Raw genomic sequence first — 21,967 nt, 5'->3', positions numbered from 1 at the left:
CGCAACCCCTTCCAGGCTCCCCCGCCCCCCCCCCCCGCCCAAGGGCCATCGGAGCCAGTGCCTGGGGACAGGCAGGACCCTGCCCTCCCCACCAAGGAGGCCCCAGCCTGGACGTTTCCAGGGAGGAAGTGCACGAGTGGCCTTCTCCACTGTGCAGCCCAGCCCCATGCAGGTCACGTATGTCCCATGCACAGGCTGACCCACACAGGCCTGCCGAAGCCTGCGTGGGACACACACAGGCTGTGCTCCATGGGGCTGCTGCCGCCCTGTCCCAGTCCTACTGCTTCCGGGAATGCATCAGCTGCCCCTGTCCCTCAGCCTCCCCTTCTGGTGTTGCTGAGGCCTCCGGGTGTCAGGGAGCCTCAGCATGCAGAGAGAATTCTGAGACAACATGCATGACAGCCCTGCCCACCCCTGCTCTCCTAGGTGTCCCCACACCACAGCACAGTCCCACTGGATAATGCTTTCCTGTTCTTGGTGCCTGATGCTTGGTGTCAGGTGTCAAAACACCTAAATGACAGTGCCTGACCCTGCCCCCAGCGTGCCTGCCCCGCAGACACCGAGTGGGAAGGCCCTTCCACCAGCCTGCCAGCCTCCCTCCCACTCCATCCTCCCCTGAGCCATTTCCGAGCAGTAGGTGGCGGCCATAACGTCCCATCTCTGCCTGTCCATTATGTCACAGTTGTGCCAGAAAACTAACCTAGAAAAGTCTGTGCTCCCCATGAAACTCCCTTCCCGATGGCCACCCCACTTCTCAAGCACTGGTGTGCTGTTCTGAGGCTGCTCCTGGAGTCTAGTACATGAAATGAAATTTTTTAAAAAAAGAGAGAGAAATTGGAACTTTGCATTTTTCAGATGAGGAAACTGAGTTCCATCCCAGAACAGACACATACCGGGGGTCTGGAGAGGAGGAGGCTGAGCAGGTCCTCAGAGCCTGGTCCTTCTTTTCTAGGGCTTCCCCTTGGAGGCTGGCACCCAGCTCTTCTGCCTTGCTGGCTGGTTGGCGCTCACTCTCTGTGAGACAAGGGCTGTGAGAGCCACCAAAAGCCCATCGATTCTTAGCGCCCCTTAGAGGCTGCTCACTGGCCTCTGGGAGCCCCAAGAAGGAGTTAACTCATCAAAAAAAAAAAAAAGGACTTTTATTTGACAAGAGTGAAAATGCCCCTGAGGGTGCGAGCTGCAGTCTCCCTAATGAAATGCGAATGATTTGATTTAACCTGCGACAGTTCTGTGAGTGGATGGAGGTGGGAGAGGGTGAGAGACATAATTGCTTCCAGGAACAATAAGAAGAGGACAAAAGAGAAATGAGTTAATTAACACTGGCTCTGAACATCCGGGGCTCCCTTCTCCCTGCCTGTGCCTCTGGGTGTGACTCTGAGGTTTCCAGGGCAAAAGATCTAACCGGGACTTGCCTTATGTCAACACCGATCTTTAGACCACGGCTGTTTCTCTGTGTGATCTTGGGCCTCAGTTTCCTCTTATGAGAAATGAGATGAGCAGAAAAGCTGATCTCCAGGGAGCGAGCCTTTTAACTCCACTTCATCGTAGCAATCAAGACTCCATGGTTTTGAAAATTATTAATAGGAGAAAAGAGCCATCATAATTTTTACGAAGTCCCATCGGGCAGATCCAGACCTCGTCTTTAGATTCCGCAGGATCAAGGGAAGGCAGGGAGGGCGTGCGAGGCCCACCTCCTCCGTTTGGTCTGGCCAGCCTCCCTGCAGGGACTTTCCTCTTTCACCCTCTTGGTATGGAGGTCAGGGTTTTGCTCACCTGCTCACAGGCCCAGGGATGGAAACCCTGCATCTCCTGACTTCAGACCCCATGCCCTTTGCCCCTGACCATTGATGCTGTCGTCCTCTGAGAGCATACTGGACAGCCTGGGGGCAGGCTGCCCCTGGAGCAGACAGAGGTGAGAAGAGGCCAGGGCCCGCAGGGTGCTGCTGTAGGCATGAGGTAGTTGCCCGCACAGGGGTTCTGTTTGCCCAGGGATTCTTTGGCTGCATGCTCTGTGTTATCTTGTAAATATAGGACCCAGCCCCTCAAAGTCCTCTTTCCTGGGCAGCATCCTGGGACAGATTGGTAAACCTTGCCCACCTGTGCTTCTACGACCTGGACTTGGCAGTTAGAAAGGAAGGTGTCCTGGGCCCCTTCCCATCATGGTAACAGGGAGGACTGAGGACTCCAGCCAGCCGAAGGCAGGGCTCCTGTCCTGTCCCCTGGGATCCAAAGCCTCTGTGACTCCTGGAGTCCATGTGGGAACCTTCCAGGCCAGCCTTCCCTTCTTCCTTGTAAACTTCCTCCCCCAAGAGACAGCTGCAGGCCCATTCCTATGACCTCCTTCTAGAGCATGGGAGCACAGGGCCAGGGGTGGAGGAACCTCAAATGCGCGGCACATGTTCCCAATAACAGCAGCAGTGACACCCAGAGTGTCATCTGATTGGTCAGCTCTTACCCTCCGCCAGGCAGGAGGCCCAGCACAGTGTAGCCGCCACACCCCAACTGCCCACACCACCCACCTGATACCTGAGCTAGACCAGCTGGCTCATCCAGGGTCATACAGCTAGTAAGAGATGACGCTGGGGTTCAAAGCAGATTGGCCTGGCTTAACACCCTGGGCCTGGAACCACCAGGAAGTGCTGCCCAGCCTTCCTGCCCTTCTGGGTGGCCTAAGAAGGCAATAGAAAAATTATATTTTCAAAGTCAAAAGCAAACTTTGAGAACCATAAACTTTTGCAGAGAATCTTTCATATGAGGGACATGGAAGCCCCAGGGATCTCTTGGAAGTCATGTGGCACTGATTGGCAGTCAAAGTCTGGGGATCCTGTTGGGGGGAGTAGAAAGGACAGGAGCCAGATTGTGAGGCCTGCTGCAGTCAGCAGGCAGGAATAGGTCCCCCAGGAGGTTGTCCAGCTTTTCATGACAGTATTTTAAAGAACCATTAATGCCACAGGACACAACCAAGAAAGAGAAACTAGCTGTGCTTAAAGGGTCCCAATTTCATGAAGAAAGATTTTTCTTCTTTTGAGGCATGGTCTTACTAAGTTGCCAATATGGCCTTCAACTTGCAATTCTCCTGCCTCAGCTGCTCAAGTTGCTAAGATGACCAGTGTGTGCCACCATCCCCAAAATGATTTTGTGAAAATTTAATCTGCATATGTAAATACCTTATATAGAAAATGGTTAATGAAATTTTCCAAAGTGTTTCCAAGAGCATCCTTGGATGGGGAATGATCTTATTTATCAATTTTTCCTTCAAACAATTCTAGAATATTCAAATTTTCTTCATGTGCATAGATTGCATTTATGTTAAAAAGTTCAGAACCTGATTTCAGGGTCTTCAAAGCAGGCAGCCTGGCTCAGATGCCAGCTCCCTATCTCCTGGCTGTGTGTCCTCTGACAAGTTCTTTTTCTTCTCTGAGCCTTGACTTTCAAATTCATCAATTTGGAATACAAGTATGTGCCCTTCAGTATTGTTTAATTATAAATCACACCTAAAGCTGAGGTGTCTGATAAATGGTAGCTAAAAATTCACAAATGCAGGTCCCTGTGGGGACAAGGTGGCCTGCCCACTCTCAGTTCCAGCTGGAGCCAGTCCCTGCAGTACGATAGGAGATCCTGACTGATACCTGTGACTCCTCAGTCGGCTCAGGATTGGCTCAGCTGGGTCTGGAGTCTGACACTTTGCTTCAGAGAAAATAAGAGCTGGCAAAGGTGTTTGGCATCGGTTGCTCTCCCAGCTAAGGTCTCGCAGGATTTCCGGGGGCACCCCACCACATCCTGACCTCAACTCAGCAGGTGCATCTCCCTGAGCCCCAGGCTGGGGGCTGCCAGGGCTGCCCGCCCCGTGACCCACATTGCTCCCCACTGGCCTCCTAGGGCAGGTGCAGCCCGGGCCTGTCCTGCCTACCTTGCCCCTGCACCCACCTGGCTCTCCCAGCTAGGCAAGGGAGCGCTGAGGGACAGCCACGGCTCCAGGACTCTGGGCAAGGGCAAGACCTGCCAGGAGCAGGCGGCCAGCTCGGCGAGGTGCACACACCTCCAGCCTTCTCCTCGCGCCCACCTCTAGAGAAGAGGCACAAGAGGGCCACTAGGGAGACAGCTGGGGACGGATCCTCCAGGACATCTCAAACTTGTTGGTTCAAACTGTGTGTTAAAGAGTTTCCTCAGAAGCTTAATACAGAAAATAGGTAAATCAGGTACTGGGTGGGCGCTGGGAACTCCGTCTCGCCCCCACCACACGGGACACCTCAACCCCAGGGGAGAATGGAGCGCTGACTGAGAGGTAGCAACTCAACTCTTGAGTTTTCTATTAGATACCTATTTCTAATTAGATAGTATTTCTAACATTCCTATTAGAGTTTTCTAATAGAAAAGGCTGGAGAGGGCAAGCAGGTCCCAAAGTCACACAGTAGTTTGTCGGCAATGAGAGGCTGAGCGCTCGGCCTGCCTGGCGTCCATGGGCCTGTGTCCGGGAGGGGCGCAGAGGGGCTTCAGGATAGACAGTCTGTCAGGGAGATGAGCTTTGCCTCAAGGCCACACAAGGTTGCAACCGGTTTCATGACTGCTTCAAGATATGGAAATCAGCCTGATTGGGGGCCACACAAAACTGAGGCCAATTCAGCTCCACAGTCTATCCAGTCACCAAGCTTTCCTCCACAGATGCTTCCCCATCTGCCTTGCCGGCTTTTCACCGGGAAGATCAGTGAATTGGAGGCCGAGCATACACTAGTGTCTCCGCAGCTGTACACTCTGGGGACGCAGGGCCTCCAGGACCCAGATGTGCTGCAGCAGAATGGGCCGTGTGTGGTATGCAGGGTGGACGTCAGGGGCTGTCCCCAACACGGAGTCAATAGTCCACAGAAAATCCCTCCCACCTTCCTGAGGCCCCATCCTCTGTGACTAGGGACAGGCACCACCCAGTCTGGCTCTGCTGGGCTCGGGACAAGTTCTCTGGCAAACCCCAGGATGTGGATGGGGTCTGGTCCCAGGCCAGGTCCTGGGTACCAAAGTAAGCTGTGACCTGGTGACATCAAAGGGTCAGCAATGAGCAAACAGCTACAAGCGCGATTACCCTGACGCTAGCTTTTGAGCAGCATGGGAAAGTACTGGCTGCGCAAGAGGATATGTGGGTCCTGGGGAGGAAGTGTTCATCAGAGCAGGAAGAGGCAAAGGGCACCTCTGTGGGATGCTAGAGGCCTCCAGAAATCTAGGCCCAGGGATTGGCAAGGCACAATTTCTTTATTACGTCGCGTTTCCCAGCAAGAGCTGGTTTTGCTCTTCATTCATGCACTTGTCAGGGGCACTGGGAATCCCATGTGCGGACGGCAAGCCCTGCTTTGAGTCTGCCCGTTGTGGGAATCACCTGCCAGGGTGCCCATGCCCTGCGTCCTGGTCATGAGGCAGATGGTGGGGTGTCCTCACTCTAAAGAGATCCTCAGACGTTCCCTGTGGGCTGCGAGGGAGAACCTGGGCTGTTTGTCTTTTGGGTCCCCCTCCCTGCCTCCCTGGGGAGGATTGCAATGCGCTGTTGGATGTTGCGGTCACCCGCCTCCCCTGCTGGACCCTAGGCGCCAAAAAGACAGCCACTGGTTCTTCTGCTCCCTTGAGCTGGTCATTCCGAGGAGTTCAGAAGAAAATAGAAAGAACAGATAAAAGCTGAAGTGGTGTGCCCAGGACAGTGGCCCAGTGGTGAGCTGAAGCCTGTGGGCGGTCAGTGCCAGGTGCCACTGATCTGCTGTTGCCAGTCTGGGGAGGGAACCTCCCACCGAGCCTCACTCCCAGCCTGTGCCGCCACCTTTCTGTGTGTAGTTAAGAAGAGATGTTCCGGGTGGGTCTCGGCTCCAGGCACACTGGAGTGGACACCTGCTTCACTGATTCTTTCTCTGGACAGTTATTCATATGTGCAATGGCTGCCTGTAGACATCTCCATTTGTTTTTTAAAAAGAAGAGATTGCTATCAATTGCAAGCTGTCAAGCCCAGCTTCCACTATGTGGAAGACCTAAGTTAGATACTTAATGAATGTTTTAAGTATTTCGGATGCCCCAAAGAGCCCACCCATTTTATAGATGAGGGAAGTCTCAGAGAGGCTAAGTTACTTGCTTAGGATCACACAGCTGCTTCAAGGTTGGGGTCAGCTTTGAAATCTTGGATCTCAGATCCCAGCCCTAATTCCTTCGGCTGTGTTTATACCAGAATAATGGCATTTTGCATTAAGGAGCAGATACTTTCAGAACTGGGGTTGCTTGTGAGGCCGCAGGAGAAGGTGCAGAGATGGGACGCACCATCCCCTGCCCTGTGCATGCAGCCCTTCCTTCTGACTGTTGGAAGTCACTTCTCACCTGGCATTTGCCACAGAGGACCCAGCTGCCAGCTCTGCCCTTCTGCCCAGGCCCTGAGCTGTCAGCTTTGTGTCATGAAACCCTCTGAATGGGGGGCTCCAGTCCAATTTCCCCCAAATTCTACTCTCCACCATTACATCTTTAGAACCCATGGTGGGCTCACTAATTTCCCCAAGATGGTGGGCATGCTCCTTTCCTCATGTGGGTGACCACTTGCCTCTCTGTAAAGACGGGGGACCTGGTGGAGCCCTCCTGCGTCATCCCAGCCCCTGCCAGCTCCCCTGAGCTCAGCACACGGCCACAGGAGGAAAAGAGGCCCATGTGTGATGTGTGCCAAGGTCCTCGCCCCCGGGGCTCACGAGCGCTCACCCCGGGCCGCGCCCTCTGTGTGGCAGCATCCTCGAGCTTAGGGCTTTGCAAACCTGGGAAGTCAAGGCCAGAGCACCTGCACAGTTGGCCTGGCCAGCCAGCCAGCTGGTAGGCGGCACAGGCAAGCCCTGAATCCAAGCGGTGTGGCTCCAGAGCGGCTCTTGGGTCCACGCCCTTCAGCACAAGGAGATGTGGGGGCTCGAATGGAGCTACAGCTCTCCTTTCCTGTGACAAGGTGACAGTGCCACTGCTTTGTGTGCTGGAGGGTCATGTTCATAATAGGTGTCAGTGGCTGGACCACTGGGGATATTGAGAGAATGACAGGTGGAGAGGGGGTCAGGACACTCAGGGCGCTGGGAATTTCAATTCAGAGGCTGCAGGATTTAAGCTGATCGTCCATGAGGAGGGAGAGCAGCGAGGAGAGATGACACAGCCATAATTTGGGGAGCAGCGCTTCCCAGGATTAACGTGAGGATTCCATTCGACCTACATCCCCAGCTCCTCCGTTCCCTCTCCCTGGCTCTTGGTCTCCTTCATGGCGTACACCCTGGTGGTCATCATGTATTGACCACCTCACCTCCAAAAACTTTCTACAGACTTGTTCCATGTCTATTCTTCAATTTAGAAAAAAACATGAATTGCAGGAGACTGTCACATAATCTGTGCACAATTGATTACGCAGAATGACTAACGGTGTTCTATATAAAGTGCCTGGCCCAGTGCAGGGTCCCTAAAGACAGGCCAGGGCACAAGTCCCCCTTTCTTCTGAAGCTCTTTAAGTCTCCCTGGCTTTGCTCAGTCTTGGTTCCCCTGGCACACCAAGCCCTCCACCATGGTCCCAGGCTGCCCAGATTAAAAAAAAAAAAAAATCTGGCTGGACCTGGAGTTACCGTAATCAACTGTGGCCCCTCCCTTCGCGGAGCTCAGATGAGAGGAAGTGGTTTGGACAAGATGTACTTAAATCCTAAGGAACCCTGGGGAGGTGTCGAGAGGGGAAAATCACATGGTGTGGCCTCAGTGCATGTTGACTGAGGGAACAAATGGACGGACGGTGGATGGATGGATGGACAGGCACGTGCATAAATGTACCAACATGTCCCTCAGGTTGTTAAAAATTCAAATGATTTGGTCTGACAAGCTGGAAATTCTTAACGAGAATTTTAAGTTCCAGCTTTTCTTGGAGCTGGGGGAAATAAATTCTTGCTGAGTGTGAAATGAAAAATTAAAACTGAGCAGCATCTATTAATGCAGGAAGCTGATGAGACGCAGTGGCATGAATAATTCCTGTCTGTAAGAAAAGTGCTCTGCTCAGAAGCACAGCGCCCGCTCACGCTGCTCAGAGTGGGGAAGTTTCTCGATCTTAGGAAAATAGTTTCAGTTTGCTGCAATGCAAACCTCCCCACATTTATGTCAGATGGAGGAACAAGCCGAGATATGTATTCAGAAAAATGGAGAAGGAGTGCCTGGCTTGTTGGTTTTGCAACCTAATCCACCATATTTACCATTGCTGGCTAACAGTTTTCTGCCTAGAAATACCAGAGGGAATAGACATACTTTCACTGTTTGATTTAGGAATGATACTAATAGCTACTATTTAGCCCTTTGCATCGCCTACAATTCCTGCACATGAGGAAGCTGTTTTATCCTTTTCACAAGGAAGAACCTGACATTCAGAGAGGCAAAGTGACCTGCCCAGAGTCACACAGCTCATTGGTGGTTGACCTGGAGTGTTGATTCAGGTGTAGTTGATTATATCACTGGCTTCCTATAATGCCATCCTGCTGCCCTGACTCTAGAGCTGTTTGAGACGCAGGAGTCTTAATGGGTTTCTATCAGTCTGTTTCGTGGGTTATCATTACTCTACTTTCCAGAACTCACTAAGCACTCCTAGATAGTGTTCTTCTAATTGGAGATTATTAATTGCAACAGAATTTGCCAGATCTTCCATTTACCCCCTACCCAGTTTTAAAAGGACCACAGTTTAATAGACCCAAAACACAGCATATCACAGTCAACAGCAGAATGACAATTCACAGAAAATGGGATGGAATTCTCCTAAAATGAAGGGTATCACTGTAAACAGATGCCACTGTCCTTAGCTCCCCTGTGCTCCCTGAGGTCCACCCTCCCCACCTCAGCCCCTCAATGCCTCTCTGAGCCTCATTTTTTCATTTGTCAAAAGCAAATAACAATTGCAAGCTTGCAGGATTGTCCTGAGAGTTGCATGAACGTGACTTTTCATGCCATGTCCCTCTTGTCACTTAGGACGGTCCCCACCTGCTCACACCCCACTCACAGACCCAGTCAGGCCATTCTGAGGCCAGAGCCCAGGTCATTCTCTGAGACTAGAATCTCTTGATAAGTAAACCTGTAAAACAAAATGAAGTGTGCCAGCCTCCTTAGGAAGCGCTGCTTCTTCCGAGTCTTTTCCAGTCTGCACTTGCGTGATTTCAGAATTTATGATTTCCTATATAGACCTTACCCTTAGCTCCCTCCTCCCCCACGCACCTAGCACCTACTTAGGTTATTGTCATTTATCTTTGGCACCTTCCCAAACAAGATCCATGCTGCCAGACCTCACCCAGCACTGCTGCTATCCCCCAGTTTAGCTAGGCTCCGTATGCCCTTGGACACCAGGACTCCAGGCATCCACGGTGTTGGTGTCTGAAACTGACTGGGCACTGTGCATGTTGTTCATTGAATCCGGCCAATTGCTCTGTGAACTAGGTGCAGTTATTTCCTTTTCACAGATGGGAAAATGAAGGCCTGGGGTGGTTGAGAAGCCTGCTGTGTACCAGGCTCTGAGACTGTCTCACCTGGCAGGAACGTGACCTGCCCACCCTCCCCTTCCCTGCCCTTCTTCCCCTGGAACAGTGCACCCAGGGCACAGTGAGCAGCTCCGGTGTCAAACTCAGTGCTGGGTGCTGGGCTTCCTCCAACATGCTTCCCTCATGTCCTCAGCTCTTCTCTAGCTCCAGAAAGTCCACCTCTGCCAGCTGTGCATCGGAGGGGCCCTGATGGCTCTCCCCACCCAGTTCTTGCCACATCCCCCAAGGTACCTTCAAACGCTGGGCATGGTCTCCCCTGGGAGTTGGCGGCGGAGGGGCGGCCAGGCACGGGGTCACCGCCTCTCCATCAGTGGCTGCTCCTCCAGAATGAGCAGACGGCCAGGGCTCCAGAGGGGTAGAGGAGAAGCCCTTGCTATCAAGAGGCACCACAGTTGCTAAACCGCCACACACTTCCTCTGTGAGAACGAGGAAGGCGCGGGGCTTGCAGAAGGGCAGGTTCCTGTTTTCAGCAACCACCCGGAGCTGACTTCTCTCTGCAAGGACGGGGAAGAGAGAGGCATTATTAATTTTTTTTACAAAGCACTTGAGAATATAGGCAGCTTGATTCTAAATGGCCAGGGCTTTCAGAAACTTGGTCTCCCCCGCCCCCCACTCTCACCCTCTCTCTCTCTCTCTAATTAAAAGGCAGATGGGCTGAGATTTTGCTCATGTGCATCCCTGGAGCTCTCAGGGCCCAAAGAGGCTGTGGCTTAGCTAACTGTCACTTCTTTTTTTTTTTTTTTTTTGAGTTTCCCAATTTTTACAGCTTTCTTATGTCACTGTCAAATGGATCCCAGAATCAAGCTTCCTGTCCTGGCTCTGCCAAAAGGCAGTTGTCAATTGCTGGGGACTTGAAACAGTAGGCAGCCAGCCCTCGACATGGCTGAGCTGCCCACAGCCTCCCTGGCAAGACTTGCCCCCACCTCTGCTGGGCATCTACCAGAAGAAGCTGCAGGGAGCAAGAAGAGCAGATCTTCCAGAGCCAGATCATAGGAGGCCAGAGAGGGCAGCAAGTCCCCACCAGGAGGGGTCCTGAATCAAGGGGGAAAGCCAGAAAGAGGACCATGGCAGGGGCCCTGGGAGTTAGGTGCCCTCTTGGTCACTTGGGGCCATGCCAACCCCTGGGGAATGTGCTGTGCTTGTGTGGAGGCACAACTTCCAGACAGTCCACTCAAAAGATGTTAAGATGCAGAAAGAGAAAGGAGGAGAGAAAGCAGGCCACTGTGGCCAAGTGTTGATATCGGATGAATCAGGTGAGGGGTAATGGGTAGCCTTGTTCTCCCTCATCATGGGTTTGAAACAGAATACATATTTAGTCTACATATATCTATTTATTATTTTATACGTGTGGGAATGGATGTGTGTGTGTGTGTGTGTGTGTGTATTACCCTATTCATAATGTATGAGGCTCAAGCAGGGAAGCTAGGCACAGGGACTGGGGTGTGTTGTGTTGGTGGGAGAGGTGGAGGCTTCTGGAAGGTCAGTCCTGGGATGGGTGTGTAAGCTGGGAGGCCAGAGCACTGTGCTCAGCTGGCCCTCTGCAAGCTCCTTGCAGCGTGTCTGGACAGGAGGACATCACAGCAGCTGGCCCACAGTCACATAGTCAGTCCCAGCCAGATCAGAACAGATGTAGGGCTGTGCCCCATGGCCCCACCCAGCCAGGACATCGTACCCTGAGACAGTCATTTAGAAACCTTGCTGACTGTAGTTCGTGAAGATAATGAATTAAAAACACTGGGGCTGTGTCTAAATTTAGAAGACACCCAGTAACAGAGAGATGCTCCCCCCGACAGCTCAGGGAAGTGCCTGCTCTGTGAAGAGCAAAGAAAATATTGCGGAAGACTGAGGGGGCAGACAAGGCAGGCAGAAATGTGCAGAAGTGGAGCCTCCCCTTGGCATAGGGAGTAGGAGAGCTCTGGACCCAGAAGGCCTGAGCCGTGGGGACTCGTCAAAAGCCTCTTCCATGGTCCACGTGGGTAAGACAGAGTGCGTTCCCTCACTCTGTCCTCCAGTCAGTAAAATTTGCTGAGCAAAGCACCATCTCAGACCCTGGGGTTTAGCTTGGAAGAAAATCAGTCAAAGCCCTGTCCTCCTTGGCCTGCCCACCCTGGAGTCACCCCGTGGAGGGTAGTAGGGCGACCGTGGACTCTGGAGCCTGCTATAACGGGAACGCAGTGGGCTGGTGGGACAGAGGGCCGAGGGGTCCATGGCTGGGGCATGAGAATCTGCAGGTGTCATGAGCTGAGACTTGCAGGAGGAAAAGGAGGCAGCCCAGTCCTGGCCAGCAGGAGGGTACAGGCTGCGGGAACTGCTGATGCGACTATGGGACCCTGGTGGTGGGGCCCCAAGGACTTTCCAAGTCTGATGGAAGTCAGGCTAGTGACAACAGGCCCTACCCATAGATGAGACAGCACTCCAGACACCAGCCAGTAAGGCACAGCCGGTCAGGGCCTGTGGAAGGGCAGAGGCACCACAGAGGACAACATTGTTAGTTTGTCATGTAGGCCTCTCCCACGGCTCCCGGCACCTGGCCCAGTACCCTAATAGCACACAGGACTTTCCTTTCTAACCACCAAGGGGCCGTTGAGCACAAGCATGTGGCCACTTATTCAGGTATGCGTCTCAGGGTCCAAACATTCAGTCATTCAACCAACCTTTGTCAACACCGGCCACATGCTGGGGACTGTATATGGCCAGGCTGTGTCTGAGCTCAGGGAACTCAGCCACATGCTGGGGACTGTATATGGCCAGGCTGTGTCTGAGCTCAGGGAACTCAAACCAAACCCTTTCTTCCCTGTTAGCCAGACCCAGCACAGGTCTGCATACTGTTGAATTACTGAATCTGGCAAACAGCGATGGCCTTTCTGACAGGACAGTCTGGGAGAAAGCCACAGAGATAGCATGAAGGGGCCCCGCCAGGGAGGAGACTGGAGCAGATATCACAGCTCCAGGGGGTTAAAGAAGGAGGACCTTGGTGGGGAGGGGGCCAGGAGAGGAGCCACAGCAAGTCCGGGAGCCCCTAGCACTGAGGCCTGGCGGGTCCAGGTTGGATTCCATGCCAGCAGGAAGGTCATCATTCAAGGTCCTCAACGTCCCCGTCAACACAAGAAGCCCGGACAGAAACTCGGAGGGTGATGTCATTCCCGGGACCTGAAGCAAAAGTCTGGGTCAGACGAGGCTTCGCTGCCCCAGCCAGGTGACGGACAAGCCATGGGGAGGTCGTACTTCAGGGCTCGTGAAGACACCCAGGACCATCTGTGTAGGGAGCATGTGATTTCCAGAGCTGTGCAAATTAATTAGCTCTTTGGGCCCAGACGGATGGCCACTGGGAGATTACCAAGATGCCAGCCATGTGCAGGCTGAGGATGACTTGATTAAGTCTGAGGGTGAGTGTTAAGGTGGATGGTCCCCTGAGTAGGCAGTCCCCTTACACAAGCTGTGAGGAGCCAGTTGTGGTGTCCCAGCTGCAGCTGGAAGGCCTGCTGATCCCAGCAGAGAGCTGAAGCTCATTCTCCAGCTCGGGTCTCGGGATCCGGGAGTTCCAGTGCTCCTAAGATGATGTGGGGTTCTGTGACAGGTGACAGGTGTGAAGGTTAAGCCCCATAGTAAGTCAGAGTTCACAGCTTGATCCAGTATGAGCAGGTTCCCAGATCTCTCCCCACTCCCCACCAGAGCTCACTTAGTCATACAGACCCCTAGGCCTCCCCAAGCAGAAGCGAGTACCCCCTTTCAGAACGCCCTGGGGAAAGAGGTCACTTTGCACACATTGGTGTCAAGGTCAAGAGCCAAGAGCGAGGTTCCAGATTCCTGGGGGCTACGTGACCTTGCACGGTTTCTGCAGCTCTCCCAGAGCCTAATAATGTTACTAATGCTACTTGATCACCAGGTTCCATGGGACCGTGTGTGTAAAGTGCCTGCTTGGCGTGAGGAGCTCATTCCCTGCAGTCAGAGCATGTGCTTAGGAAGGTCAAGGTGTGTCGAAAACACGTGGCGACTGAGTCTAGAGCAGAGAGCCTTGTCCAGAAGAGATGATCCAGACTGTCCCCCAATTGCACAGATGGATGAGGCTGTGCTGGGGAACAGGACTCCTCTGGGAATGCTGACTTTCACCCATCGGGAGACAGTGCAAACTCTCCCTCCTGGGGGTGGGCAGGTGCTGCTGCTCCACTGAGAGTCCCTGTGTCTGGGACCAGCTCCTAAGGTGGAGAGGGCCCACTGGAAGGAGCCGAGTTCCCCGTGGAGTGAACTTCAACGTGTTGTCAAGCTCTTCCTGTTTCTTTGGGAGGCGTCTAGAGCTAGTGGCATTCTCAGGAAAGAGACAGTGTGGGAGCCACGGGGCACTGACATGTTGACTCATTAGAGCGCTTGTCTCTCAAAGTTGCTCAAGCACAGCCGCCGCCTGCCCCTCCCGGAGACCCACTATCCTCAGCTCTGCGAGGGTTGGTAAGCAGGGCGGTCGGTCTCCCAGGGCCTGGACTGTCCCTTGAGCAGGATCTGGGATAAGCCACGTGGCTTTCTTTACTCACCTGCTCCAGATGCACTGACTCAGAGACCTTTCTTTCCCAGGACCAACCCCAGGTGCTCGCTTCTCTAAGTGGGTGTGTGTGCGGGAATTCCCGTGGGCTAGCCACGGGGACTAAGCCGTGGGGACAAAGGTGACATGTTCTCTGCCCTCCAGGAGCTCCACGTGAGTTGAATAGGGATCCGGAAGGAACCAGGACAGGGCAGCTTGGTGGTCAGGGACACCAAAGGAAACAGCTGGCGTCACTGAGAGGGCATGAGGGTACCAAGAGGTGGTACTCAGGGGCCTTGACATGAGAGGGGCCCACGGAGGCTAGACATTTGAAGCACTGACCAAATGTCCTCCCTGTGCCTTCTTGGTTCCTTTTCATGGTGGAATGGCTTGAGCACGTCTCATCTGGAAGTGGAAGTGACAGTAGTGTCTGCCCCTTACCTATTTGTCCTGGCTCCTCGTGCTCTCTGCCCCTTCAGGTCCACTGGAACCAGCTGACGGATGAGCTCCGTCTCTGTCCCCTGCTGCTCCAGCCTTCCATGCCCCACTGTCCTCAGAATCTGCATGAACGCCTTGCAGGTGCCCGTCGCCCGCCCGTCTCTCCTCCGCCTCCCTGTGTGCCTGCTGCCTGGGCAGCCCCTGCTGGCCGTGCCTCTGGGTGTGCTGACCCCGACCCCCATGGCTCCCCCACTCAGGATCAGCCAGAACCCCGGGCTGCACCTGGCTCCTGCCCCCGCCAAGGTGCTCGTGCCCTATCCCTGCGTGGGAGTCTGCGGAAGCACTCTTGCCCCCTTCGCCCACTGCCCAGGTGGGGTCAAGCCATGTCACCACTCTCATCTGTCCTCTGCCAAAGGTGGGGTCTTCAGCTGCCCGATGGCCTGAGTCCCTGAGCTGGCTCATGCTACGTGGGAGGAGGAAAGGTGACAAGGGGTGCCATCTGCCTGCGCCCAGCTGTTGCCAGGATGACCTATCCCTGTCCAGGGGCGTGAGGCTTCTGACCATGTCTGTACTGCCCACAGAGCAGCAGCTGGGGGCCTCGGGTGGCATCCCAGCTCTCTCTCTTCCTCTCGGTCCCTGCTGTGTGGCACGGCCAACTCCTAACTTCCAGTTGGGGCTGGGGAGCAAAACGTTTTGTGTGAACATCCCAGTGCTCCTCTCTAGTCATCGTTACACGCGCCGATTCCGCTACCCTATTGCCTCACAAACGTGAACGCGCATTTTGAGATTTCTTAAATTATCTGTAAATACTCTAGAATTTCCCTGCCGTGCTCTGGTGGATTGTCTTGTTCACTTGACGGGCCACCACGACTAACAGGGACATTCAGGAGAAACGGACATCATTTCTAAACAGTGACGAATCTTGGCCATGACTTCATTCTATGGTCTTTTTTCTGCGAAGGGCACAGAAATCCTTGTGAACTGTGTTTCAGAACAAAGCCTAGGGTCAGCCTCTGCCAGGGAGAAAGGAGAGCCAGTGTGCCCCGGTCTCAGGTGCCATCGCCCAGGGGGGCAGATCTCGGGGTGTCTTGGAGCACCGCCCCTTTTCCAGTCTGCTGGCCTGACTCTGGAGGGCCGGGAGCCGATCTCTTCTGTCAGCGTGGTGCCCAGCACTGGGACCTTGCAAGTCCACAGCAGCCAGCTAACACCAGGGAAGGAAGGGGAAGGAGGCAGGGGGAGTGGGAGGGAGAGACCACAGGAGAGAGTTAAAAATAAAAGAGAAGAGCCTCCCTTCCCCCCAGATCGCAAACTTCCTCAAGGCCTTAATCAGCCTCTAGTTCCCTGGGGCATGGGCACGGAGGAATTGCTCAGAGCTCCTGGAATTATCTATCCCGTAATAGACTAGCTCACAGCAGCAGGGCCGGCCTGTCCCAGGGACAAGGGAACAGAGGCTGGGCTCCAGGCAGGGAGGCCTCTAACATCCCGGGAGTCCGCCTCCTAAGTGCTCTGCCCTGAGTTTTCATCTCCTAAACATGGATTCCAATAAAACCGTCCAGCCGGGTCTCAGTGTGCTTGAGCAACACGACGCAGCCAAGAGCCCCAGCAGGATGCTCGTGGTGCATTCCACCCCCAGCGCCTCGTGCTCCCAGGAGATACACTTCTCTCAAATGACACGATGTTGCTGTTATCTAAAGAAGAGCAAGCTCAACGCCGCCCTGATGTAATTTAGATCAGTGTCATCCAGGAAAAACCGGCTGGATGGGTGTGAAATTAGTGTCAGCGTCCCCCTCAGTGCCCACTGAGCCACAGCTAATTGCACCCAGCAGTGGGCAGCGTGGAGGAGAGCCAGGACAGACAGGCTCGGGGCTCAGAGTACTCTCTGCCAAAACTGAACTTCAACCTGAGGCATCTTTTCTTAGACTACAGAATATTTCACTATTTTTTTTTTAAATTTTAGTTTAAGTGGCCATAAAATTATAAATAACCGACATCTGTAGAGTGCTTTATGGGTTATGAAGTATTTTTAAATCTGTTATTTCCTTTAATTATCGTAAGAACTCTTTGAAATACTGCTTGTGATTTTAATGACTGCTGCTATGTGTCAGAGATGTGGGCGCATGGAAACACATTCGCGTTCTCCGTGAATTCATCTCAGCAGATGGATAAGGTAAATATTCTATTTGCTTTACACTCAAGGAAAATGGAGCACAGGACTTTGAGAACTTCCTAAGAACATGCAGCTGGTAGGAAGGACGCTGCCCTTGAACCTGTGCTGATGGGTCCGTGGCACCTGCTCTTGAGGCCACACCTGAGACTTGAGCACGTGTTCATTTGACAGATGAAGAGACTGAGGTCCAAGCTGTCAGAGCAGGGGTCAACAACATTTCTCTTCTCCAAGAGCCAACATTCCGCCAATTCTTTCTGCATCTCTTCATCATCATCATCATCATGATTTATAGCTGTTTCCTTCTGGCAGGTTTGGAGGGGATGGCACTGTGGAGTAGATCCAGGAGCAAAACTAACAGGGACTCAGTCCACCTGTTTATTCTTAGAGATGCCAGACCCTTAGCAAGAGACCCCAGCAGGGTCCTGTGGGGAGAGTTGGATGAGGTTCTGTGTGAATGTCCAGCCTGGTGGTTGCCACAGCTGTCCTCGTTCTGGGCTCAGACCTTGAGATGAAGTAGTGGCACCTCAGAGGACACACAGGTTGTAGGGCAGGGGCGAGGCTCAGGGTGAAGTCCCATTATCAGGAAGGCCAGAGACAGGGTTTTCATCCTGCTGGTCAGCTGGACAGCTGGTCCTCAGGAACCCAAATGCAGTCTCCCTGATGGTCAGGAAGCTCGGTCAGTGCCCGGATGTCCTCTTTTGGTGCAGGCCTTTGGCTGTCACCCACCTCTCACCGCAGTGGCCAGTGTGAACTTCCTGAGTCCTGAACATGGCTGCAGCGCCCCAGTCCACCTCCTCAGTGGCTCCCTTGCACCCTCCTTGTGACATGGCACAGGGAAGGCCCTTCTGCCTCCTTGTCCAGGCTCAGCCAAGCTACCTCCTCCTCCGTTGGCCCTTCTGCATCAGGTGGCTCCCACCTGTCTGCATGGCCCCTGCTCAGTCTTTGTGGAGTGACTCCCAGTCCCCTGGCCAAGTCATGACTCCCTGTGGGACTGTCCTGAGAGGACCTGGGCTGCTTCGATGTCCACTTCCTTCTTTGTGTCCCTACCAGCATCTCATGACTTCCTGCACACAGGGTACTTTCTAGGGCAGCCATGGGAAGTCCTTTCTGCTGGTCAGGAGCTGGCCACTGTCATCCACTGAAGGAAGAAAGGAGAGGAGGGAAGGGACAGGGACAGGGGCCAGAGGGACCTGGTCATCAGGCCTTGGCCTCCTTACTCCTGGCGTCTCTACTGGGTCCATTCTCCCCTGACTCCTTGGTTTCTTGGTAGTTCTTCATCATCGAGGCTATGGCTGGAGCCAGAGCCTGCAGGGAAACAAGCAGCCACTCTGTCCTGCCGGGCTGGGGTGCTGAGGACCACAGAGCCCCCCACGGCTCTCCCCTCAGGTTTCCACCTGGAGAGTGCGTCCAGGAACGCAGCTCTCCCAGAGCCACCACCAGGAGCCGACGGCTGTAGCACTGCGCATGAGAGATGAAGAAGAGCTCGGCCCTGAAACTGGCCAAGTTCTTGGTTTGCCCAAGGCGACCAGGCCACTAGGTGGAGGAGTCGGGATTTGAAGTAGCATCTTTTCCTGATTACAAGCACTTGCCTTAATGCTTTTCTACACGGGAAGCTATTTTTCAAAGTTTTCTTTTTTCCTTTAGTGAACGCTGAGGGTCGGATCAGCAGGTACCAGTTGTCCAAGTCTGTGGTGCGTGGCGTGGCACTTCAGCACGTGTACACGGCGTGTCCTGACCCCTTCCAGCAGCCAGCAGTCCCTCTCCTCCTTGTGGCTTTACACTTGGGGACTGCTCGTCACAGGTTTAAAGAAGACGATGACGTAGAGCCAGTCAAAACAGCTGGCCTGCAGCCGGCTTATCATGAAGCCTTTAGGACCAAGTCACAGAGGCAGCAGAAGCAGGCAAGTGTGCCCTCGGCAGCCAGGGAGCGTGCGCAGGCCTCCCCCACATGGCTCCTGGGGGCCTTGCGACAGTTCGGTGAGGCGGACACTTACAGGGGAAGGAAACCAAGGCTTGAAGGGGGCGTCATGTGCTGACCAGGTCCCCAGAACGCATGTGTTGACTGCAAACACCAGAACCTCTGACTGCCCCTGTTAGAGCAAGGGCCTTTAAGAGGCCGTCAAGCTAAAGGGCGCCATTCGAGCAGGGCTCCTGCAATCTAATTGTCATCCCTATAAGGAGAAGGAGGAGGACATCCCAGAGCCCCAGGGACCGCACACAGAAGGCGGGTGTAGGAGGAGGCAGCAGCGGGCAGTCGTCTCAAGCCAGGGACAATGCCTCAGAGGACACCATCCTGGCTGGACCTGCTCTCAGACTTCCAGGCTCCAGGGCGGACAAAGGGTTCAGTGCCGTGGCTTCCTAGAAAGCGAACCCAGAGCTCTGCTCCTCAGTTCAGAGCCCAAGAATGAAAGGGAGCAGAGCCACAGTAGCCGCCTGCTCCACCCAGGACGCGTCCTCGGCCCTCGTCCCGGGAGCCGCCGGCCGGCCGTCTCCAGCAGTAAGTGACCTGCACAGGCTGAGACGACGCGATGACCTCTGAAGGGAGACATATGCCCCTGCGCACACCATCAGTGCTCCCGGGCGCCCAGCGGGAAGCGCAGCGTCCTGTGTCTTCAGCTCCCTTGGAAACGAAAGCACAGCCATCGCTTTGGCTATCACTCAGAGCGTCACTTTCAAAGTATGACACTTGTGCCTGGAAAATCAGTGACGTTCAAGTGCCAAGCATTTAAATGGCTTCTGACAGCCAGAAGGTGACAGAGGCAATTAGGCACCGTGTCTGTGGCAGATGGAAGAAGACGTGCGATCAAGCCTGCAAGACCCAAGGGGACGCATGACAGGCGACGCTCCCTTCTAAAGGGGCAGAGCCAGGCCCAGGTCTTCTCCAGTCCCAAGCAGAGAGAGTGAGGAGAGGGAGCCCTTAGAGGCCCCCTGGGTGCCTGGACGCAGCCTCCCACCTTCCCTCCACAGGCACAGGGCCATTGTGCAGCTGAGCCACACGGACAGCCAGGCTGGCCCGAGAACCCTAGGCAAGGGAGGTGGGTTTCCTGAGTAGTGCAGAGGCCGTGGACACAGACGACATACCCAGCCCCTGATCCCTGGGTGATTCGGGGCTGTCACTTACCCTCTCTGGGCCTCTCTCAGTCTTTAATAAAAGGAACAGACATGCTCATCGGTGTAGAGGTTTGGTGAGCACAAACTGAGAAATGGGTAAAGGTGCTGGACCCACCTGGTTCAACTACCCGTTGGTGCCAACCTTCTCTTTCATCTAGTGGAGACACCAGGGGTGATTTCAGTTTGCAATAAAAACATAGTGCATTGTAAAAAGTGGTTTTAAAAATACAAAGTCCTGGGGCTGGGGTTGTGGCTCAGTGGTAGAGCACTTGCCTAGCATGTGTGAGGCACTGGGTTTGATTCTCAGCACCACATGTAAATAAATGAATAAAATAAAGATTCATCAACATCTAAATATTTTTTTTAAAAAAAATACAAAGTCCAGAAGTGCTACATAGTATTCTATGGATACCTATTTTTAAAACTTCTTAGATAGGACACCAAAATTGCAAGCAACAAAAGGAAAAACAAGATACCCTGTACTTCATCAAAATAAAATCTTTCATGTTGCGAAAGATGCTATCAAGAAAGTGAAAAGTCGGCCCACAGAATGGGAGAAGATATTTGCACTCATGTATCTGGTAAAGGACTTGTATCCAGCAAATGTAAAGAGCAATTACAACTCAATAACAAAAGATGGCTGGTTAAAAGCAGGCAAAGGATCTGAAGAGATATTTCTCCAAGGAAGATGTACAAGTGGCCCATAAAACACATGAGAAGATCATTAGTCATTAGGAAAATGAAAATCAAAACCACAATGAGATACCACTTCACACCCACCAGATGGCTATAATAAAAAACAACAACAACGGAAACAAAACAGAGCAAAATGAAACGAAAAATAGACAATGACAAATATTTGGTAAGAATGTGGAGAAACAGGAATTTCACAAATTGGGAACACCAAATGATGCAGCCACACTGGAAAATGGTTTCTCACACTGCTAAAAATAGAGCTGTCACATGACCTAGCCATTCCACTCTTCCTCCTGGGCCATCTCACTCCCACCCCAGGAAACCACTGGTCGACTTTCAGTCTCTGCAGATTCGCCTCCTCTGGGCGTTTTGTGTGAATGGAATCATGCAGCCTCTTGCGTCGAGCTGTTTTGCTTCTTCAATGTCCCAACACGAACCCGCGCTTCCTTCCTTTTTACTGCTGAATATTATTCCGTTGTGCAATGCGCCATGTTTTTTATGTATCTATCCTCTGATGAACATTTGGGTTGTCTCCACTTATTATCAGTCATGAACAATGTTTCTGTGAACACTTGTGTTAGCCTGCTGACTGACACAGCTGGTAAATGAGTAGCCCAGGACCCCATCCAGAGTGGACTGTTAGGTGAAAAAGACAAGTTCAAAATAACACCATGGTACTAACTTCCTCCACCCACGTGTGCACACATAAACATTTACACACACATGCGCACATTTGTATGGAAGAGACAAGTGACGAGACCAGCGTTAGTGATTGATTTTGATGGGGGTGGGGAGGAAGGTATGATTTTAAAATCTTTGTTTTGCTTCCCTGTCTTTTTCTATGGTGAAGGTTTATACTGTTATTTCTGCTTTATAAATTGCAAAAGTCGATCTGTTTTGCCATTAAGTACACTCAGGTAACAGCACTGGGTATACACATGGTCAGCCTTGTCCTGGGGTGCAGGGGGATTGCCGTTTTGCCCAGGCGAGGCTTCCTGCTGGACCTGTCCTGTCCCTCAGCCCCCTCCTCCTCCCTGGGGACCTTCAGTCCACTGCTTGCTTCACACACAGCCCGACTCCTCCTGTTGCTGCGGGACGGGCTGCTCCGCGAGGTGAGAATCGCCTGCACTGTCGTGTGGGATCCACCTTTAAATGTGATAGAAATGTTTTTCTCACCACAAATTTAGGATCCATCATTGGAGAAAAGGTAAACAATTTTGAAAAATATTTTAAAAATCAATAAACTCCATCATCTGCTCACTTAGAATGGGTAGAGGACCCTGGGAACTGGTGACGTTGGACTGTCCTTAGAGGCCCTGTGGAGTGACGGGCGGGGCAGGAGGTGGAGGGAAGCAGAACTCCACCAACCTCGCTCGGAGCCACCTCCACCGCGGCAGCACGGCATTGTGGGAAAGCCTCCTGGAGGCAGAAAGCCTGGGTCTTGACCTCTCCACTTGGCCCTAGTGGATCGTTAAGGTGCTCCGTCCGACATCTTCCCGGAGG

At 53.2% G+C, this 21,967-nt stretch overlaps 2 protein-coding genes across 4 annotated transcripts in view; one reads left to right on the top strand and one right to left on the bottom strand.

Annotated features, from left to right (window-relative positions):
• Sla (Src like adaptor) overlaps window positions 1-9,971 on the bottom strand; it is a 33,463-nt gene extending 23,492 nt beyond the window's left edge. The window contains exon 1 of one of the 3 annotated variants that reach the window (XM_027950392.3): window positions 9,771-9,971. The gene's annotated coding sequence lies outside the window, so the exon portion shown is untranslated. Of the gene's footprint in view, window positions 1-893; window positions 987-9,770 lie in introns of those variants that run through there. The other 2 variants (XM_027950385.3, XM_071602103.1) reach the window with 2 other exon arrangements.
• The window catches only part of Tg (thyroglobulin), a 213,923-nt gene that overhangs the window by 155,136 nt on the left and 36,820 nt on the right, over window positions 1-21,967 (top strand). The gene's annotated exons all lie outside the window — the stretch shown is intronic.

Source organism: Marmota flaviventris, chromosome 15, assembly GCF_047511675.1.
Source record: "Marmota flaviventris isolate mMarFla1 chromosome 15, mMarFla1.hap1, whole genome shotgun sequence".
NCBI lineage: Eukaryota > Metazoa > Chordata > Mammalia > Rodentia > Sciuridae > Marmota > Marmota flaviventris.
This window is presented reverse-complemented; position numbering and strand designations above follow the sequence as displayed.